Source organism: Rattus norvegicus, chromosome 4, assembly GCF_021556685.1.
Source record: "Rattus norvegicus strain SHRSP/BbbUtx chromosome 4, alternate assembly SHRSP_T2T, whole genome shotgun sequence".
NCBI classification, from domain to species: domain Eukaryota; kingdom Metazoa; phylum Chordata; class Mammalia; order Rodentia; family Muridae; genus Rattus; species Rattus norvegicus.
In genome coordinates, this window is record NC_141537.1 from 36,067,238 (window position 1) to 36,073,372 (window position 6,135).

A 6,135-nucleotide genomic window follows, 5' to 3' on the forward strand; every position below is an offset into this window, starting at 1 on the left:
TTTCCGTTCAAAAATTAACATGTTGAGACTGAAGAAGGGTTGGATAAACTCTGTCCTCTGTTGAAATTTCAGAGGCGGGATCTCAACATTCTCAGGCTGAGATCTACCCTATGTTATCCTATATCCTATAAAACAGTGGGTTTCTGGACTGTGTCTTTACCTGAGAAATGGAGGATGACTCTGCACATTGGTTGTCAGGTGAGTGACACCATTGGTCTGGTACCACACACATGGCACAGACTGATAATCACCTTCCTGGGACTGGAAAAGATCCAGTGCATGCATTCACTGGGGGTAAATCAGAGCTATAGAAGCACATGGGCATATTACAACCATATCAGGAAAGTGAGAGCTTATCAGACACACTAAACCAAGGGAAGGGTGCCACTCTCTCACCTGGACACCAGAAAGAGGCAGATTTCTAACACTGTGGTAGAGACGCTTCCAACCTGACTTCTGACCATCTCTGTGAGTCAGTGAACAAACTGGCAGAGAACTTCTGGTTATTCTAGAGCATTCAGCTCAACCCAGCCTGCTGTTGACAAAGTCTACTCGAATTGCCATTTTCCATTATCCTGTTTGCTTATGTGGACCTAGTATCTATCTATCTGCCTAGACCTAATGGTCTCCAATCTCCCTGGCACCTTGCTTTGTTATCTGAATTTAGACCCTGTAACCTTTTTTTATGGAAGCCAAAGCAGCTTCTTGCTGAAGGCTTCTGGCTAGTTTGTTGCATTCCTATAGAGACTCCGTTTGTACTTCTATCTGCCTTTTAAGCTTCTTTTACCCTTCACAGCCATTCTGTAATTGACATACATACCTCTCTCTATAAAGACATTAATAATTAGGATTAGAATAAAAAAATCCCATGTTTGTATCGGTCAAGGCTAACAAGGAAGACAGGACTACTTAGTCAATTGCAATCAATGATACCTCTATACCCTGTGAATTTATTGTTACTCAGCAAATTCTAATATGCAGTAACACAGGGAGTTCATCTAAGTTTCTGACATTGTGCATCATGACAATTCCAATTTTATGCCTTGACTTCCATTGGGATTAGCACCCAATAAAACCATCAAAAATAGTGACACATCATAAGTTAAAAGTGTATTTACTTCATCCAACCTAGAACATTATAGCCAAGTAACATAGCACATGGCACTGTTGTACTGGTTCTGTCCAGAACCACAGAACAGTACTGCCCTTCCCACATCCAGCTAGCCCTGGAAACAACATTAAAAAAAAAGGAAAGGACCATTTCTTCAAGTACCCACTGTAAAGTAGAAAAGTTGTCAGCCAAACTTCTTTTGAGTTGGTGACCATTTTACACATTCAGTTTTTACACATAATTTGCCTCCGTCTTCTTTTCTGGTGGCCCCACACTCTGCAACCTTTGGTGTGCTCCACCTACCACCCCCAATGTCACTGAGCAGTAGGCCTCAGCAGCCTGCAGTAGAGTCTACTTTCAAAACAAGGCCAAGGTGAATTGTTACCCTCATTTTAATCTTTCTTGTCTCTGCATCGAGGCTCCAGAAACTTCTTTTCACAAGCACTGGAACCCAGTATTTTAGTATTTCTTTTATTAAACTTTACCAGGTCTCCTGTTAGAAGGTATTATTCTTCCACAGTCAAACCCAGTAACTTGCAGTTAGCCATGGCAGGCAAGCATAATGAACAGGGCATGGTCTGAGAAACTCATCCTTAGGTATGCCTATCACTGGAGGAAATACACTGACTTAGATTGATTCACGTCACTGTCACTGGGTAATAGAGTCCTATGAGACCTCTGCCCTACAAGAGCTTGTCAGTGACTAAAATATCGCTGTGTGAATGGTGACTACACTTAAAACTCATGTTCCTTTCCCTTGTGTTATCAAAGATGGCTTGCTTGTCTCCCCTAGTGGTGGAGGCCACCGTTGTGTCTTATGTGTACTTCATAGGCCTGACACAGAATAACCTGGGTACTGAGTAAGTACTTTGCTAACATCAAACAATAAATAAAAGCCCAGGAGATAAGATAAAATGCTTGGCCTGCATATGTTCCCTTCACTTTTAATTTCCTTCTGTTGAGTCTTCCCAGCTCACCTGTTCGTTGTTTCTGTTCTCTGCATCAATACTCAGGGGAAAGATATTTAATTTAAAGTGTACTTACTCGGAATCTTTGCCCTTTGAAATGGAAGAAAGCTGCAGGAGCAAAACTCATCCGAGTTTAATGTTAGGAGGATAGACGAGGTTAAACTTCAACTACAGCTAATGATGAAATAGAAGAATGCACATGTCCCTTCCTGAAATCTCAGCAGGTCAAACCCTCTCCATGGTCTTTGGGCTGGTCTTTCTGGACTCACTCCTGCCCGGGCTAGTATGTATGAGGTTAGTTCTCATGATAGGTAAAAACAATACCCTAGTGGGAGTGGATGTGATTTTGCTAGGGAGAATTCAGCAGCAAATTTAATTGACTTTGATATTTTGTATTATTCTTGAAGCCCAAGTGAGGTTTTGGTTGTTTAATACATCAGAAAAATAGGGTTTTAAATAAATGTCAAATGTCCTGATAAACACACAATATACAACATGTCTAATTCTTACGCTTCATTCTATTTAATAAAACTTTGTGAAATTTTTTATGGTATGTTTATTATACACAAGGTGCATGAGAGAGAAGGAATAATGGCCCCTGTTCCCAGAAAGTTTACAATTTTGTGTATAAGTATATGCAGAGTTTCTACCCAAAACATTTTTTTGAGACAGAGTCTATTGTACGACCATCTGGAAGGGAACTAACTGTGGAGTAGAAAATGACCTTTGGCCTTTTTTCCCCGACATCTCAGTGTGGATGCAGTGGTCCGCACTACTCTCTGAACTTTGCCATGCCACCCAAAGACGACAAGAAGAGGAAAGATGCCGGAAAGTCGGCCAAAAAAAGACAAAAACCCAGTAAATAAATCTGGTGGCAAGGCCAAAAAGAAGAAGTGGTCCAAAGGCAAAGTTCGGGACAAGCTGAACAATCTCGTCCTGTTTGACAAAGCTACTTACGACAAACTTTGTAAGGTAGTTCCCAACTATAAGCTTATTACTCCAGCTGTGGTCTCCGAGAGACTGAAGATTCGAGGTTCCTTGGCCAGGGCAGCCCTTCAGGAGCTACTTAGTAAAGGACTTATCAAGCTGGTTTCAAAGCACAGAGCCCAAGTAATTTATACCAGAAACAAAGGGTGGAGATGCCCCAGCTGCTGGTGAAGATGCATGGACAGATTCAATCAGCTGCACATTTGGGAAAATTAAACTTTATTGAGTCAAAGGAAGAAAGAAAGAAAGGAAGAAAGGAAGAAAGGAAGGAAGGAAGGAAGGAAGGAAGGAAGGAAGGAAGGAAGGAAGAAAGAAAATGACCTTGGGTTTCTGAATCACCTGCCTATTGCGTTCACCTCTTGCTGCTGCTAATGTTAAAAATATATACACATCATGTCCAGCTTTAGGGGTTGTTGAGGATGGGAGCTAAGCTGTGTCCATGTTAGTTAGGCAAGAGCTCTTCCAATAGCACTGCATCTCCAGCTCCCCGTCCCTCAATATACATCTTGATGAACTGGGTCCCGAATACACTTTATAAGCAGAAACACCATTCCCCTAAGAGAAACAAATCTCACGAAGTGAGTCTGGCAGGAGGCTGCCCTCAGAAGAGACCGCACATTTTGACCTTTGGATCTTCTCTCTGTTTGCCATCTACCATTTCCATCCTGGTTTCTCTGGTTTCCCACCATGTCTCTCACAGACACAGAATGGAGCCTTGGAGGGAGGGACTGTTTCTTCAAAGGAAGAGTGGAATCCTTAAGAATTCAGAAAAGAGCAGAGGATACATTTGAAAGTCTGGTTGGAACTGTAGATGCTGTTGGGACCCTAATGAGAACGTCTTGAGCTCTCCCTTAGAAAGGGAGACACATGTTCTCCCTTTATGCTACATGTTCATACAGACAATGGTGCATAGTCTCCGGATACCCTCAGTTACACCAGGTCAGGGTGTATATACCTGCAGGCCACCGACCATTCAGAAAGGAAGTGAGGACAACCCCACAAATGCCGTCTATCTCTTGCTGAGTCTAGAAAAGTGATCCTTTAAAAAATAAAATTGAATGTTTTAATTATCATATTTAAAAATATGAAATAGCAGCAAAAATCCCTGAGAACAATGTGTCAAATTCCCATTGAGATAGAAGTTGGGAAGGATGATGGAGAGTGGTTTGAATGATGTATATTTTAAAAATGAAGACTCATTTGGGACATAGGAGCGGAAACTCACCGTTCTATTATCCTTTACCCTTGCTTTAGTCCTCCTTGCCTTTCGCAATCTACCTTGCTTCTCATTCCTGTATTTGAGCTCAGGTTATTGATAGAGAAAAAAATGAAAGATTTATTAAGCTACCATAAGAAATAACTTTTTCAAATGCCAAGCAAAATTGATAGAGAAAAAAATCCCCTGAGCTAAAAGTAATTTGGAAATGTGATCTTTTAGAAAATATCAAAGGCCTTTAAGAAAATAGGCTGGTTTTTCTGGGTTAAGTCTGATTTGTGGTTAAATGTATATAGCTGTAAAATAAACTCGTCCACTGTTACATAAAGCTTTCCTTTCACGGCCCAAGTCTGGCACCAGAATACCCTTCAAAACTAAGACAATCGTGGTAGCTTTAGTGAGGACTTTGTTTTTAAAATGATGAATTTTGACCTCACCTTAGTTTTCCAATTTCTGTCATGTTCCTTAGTTTTCTGAAACCATGACCACTTCAGAGAATGATAGGTTTGAAAATCCACCACATTTTAAGACCTGTATTAAAATAGCTCTGAAGAAAATCACTACATACCATAGTTCACTGCTTTGAGTGAGTGGCAATCCCTGTAATCCTGTTCTATCAGAAATATATAAGCACGTAGGAAACCCAGCTAGGTGTAAGCTAGGAAACTTACGAACAGGAGCTGTACCACAGGGGAAGAGACTAAGGTTAGGAAGGACCAGGCACCAGCTTAATTCAACAGAGGCAACTTGGATATGGCAAAGACTGTTAATTTCCTGCAGTTACCATTTCTCATCTTCCCTTTTGAAAATAAAATCTACTGATTCATTGTTGGATACATTGTCATCCGGGTAATAACCTTATTCCCAGGTTTCACTTCTGAGCATGCTGAGAGGAAGCATTATGTGAATGACCATCAGCTATGTTAAGTTGGTAAGTGCAAGTTAAAATATAAAGGATTTGATTTAACTAATTTTCAGTGGGAACAAGTAATAACTGAAATCCTTTTAAAATTAGTTACAAGTGTTGCCTTAAGAAAATAACAGCACAATGTTTATAAGGAATTTAAAGGTTTAAGGAATAATCAGGAATGCATTTATCCTTAAATTATGAAGTCAGTATTAAATTAATGGCTAAAAAGTAATTTGTATTGGGCTCCCTACATTGTTAACATTTCAAATTTCCAAATGAGGCATAAAAAATGAGATGTGACCTTCTAATAGGTCTGAATCACTGGCTAATTCACAGATGCCCTCACTTTATACACTCTATTAATCAATTCCCTGGGCAGATGACAGCTACTAGAGACAAGAGATAATAGCAAATTGTTCTCCACAGAAAAAAAACAATTGAAGATCTACACAGGGTCATTCTAACCATATTTTCTTTGTTCTGTGACAACAAGAGCAAAGTAGGGCTGGGGTTTTTCAGTTCCAAGTCTCAGATTCCTATCTCTTGAGGTCCTCAGTAATTTCAGACTGATCATATATACCACACTTTAAAAATTAACTCTGACATTTCCTGAAGAAATCAAACAAATGAGTGGAAGTGCATATGCTTGGCAGTTAAGTTGACAATGCCATTCTCATAAATACAAAACAAAATATTGATCGAATGTTAAACCATTAAGGGATGAAAAGTCTCAGTGCCACCCTGTCTTTTGGAGGCACAAATTGATAGCTTAGCCCACTCTAAGAGTTCACATGCAATTTCTTTCTAGGTAGCATCCATTTTTTCCCAGAACTTTATAACATTTAGGTAGTTTCTCTAAGCTTTTCAGAATATTGAACCACTCAGCCTACAAAGCTGATTGTAGAAGGCAGATGCGGTGAGAGGAGACTGGCTCTTCTCCATT

General features: G+C 40.0%; 1 pseudogene; it reads left to right on the forward strand.

Moving 5' to 3' along the window:
- The first annotated feature begins 2,870 nt into the window (after positions 1-2,870).
- Positions 2,871-3,292, forward strand: Rps25-ps4 (ribosomal protein S25, pseudogene 4; annotated as a pseudogene).
- The last annotated feature ends 2,843 nt before the right edge of the window (positions 3,293-6,135 follow it).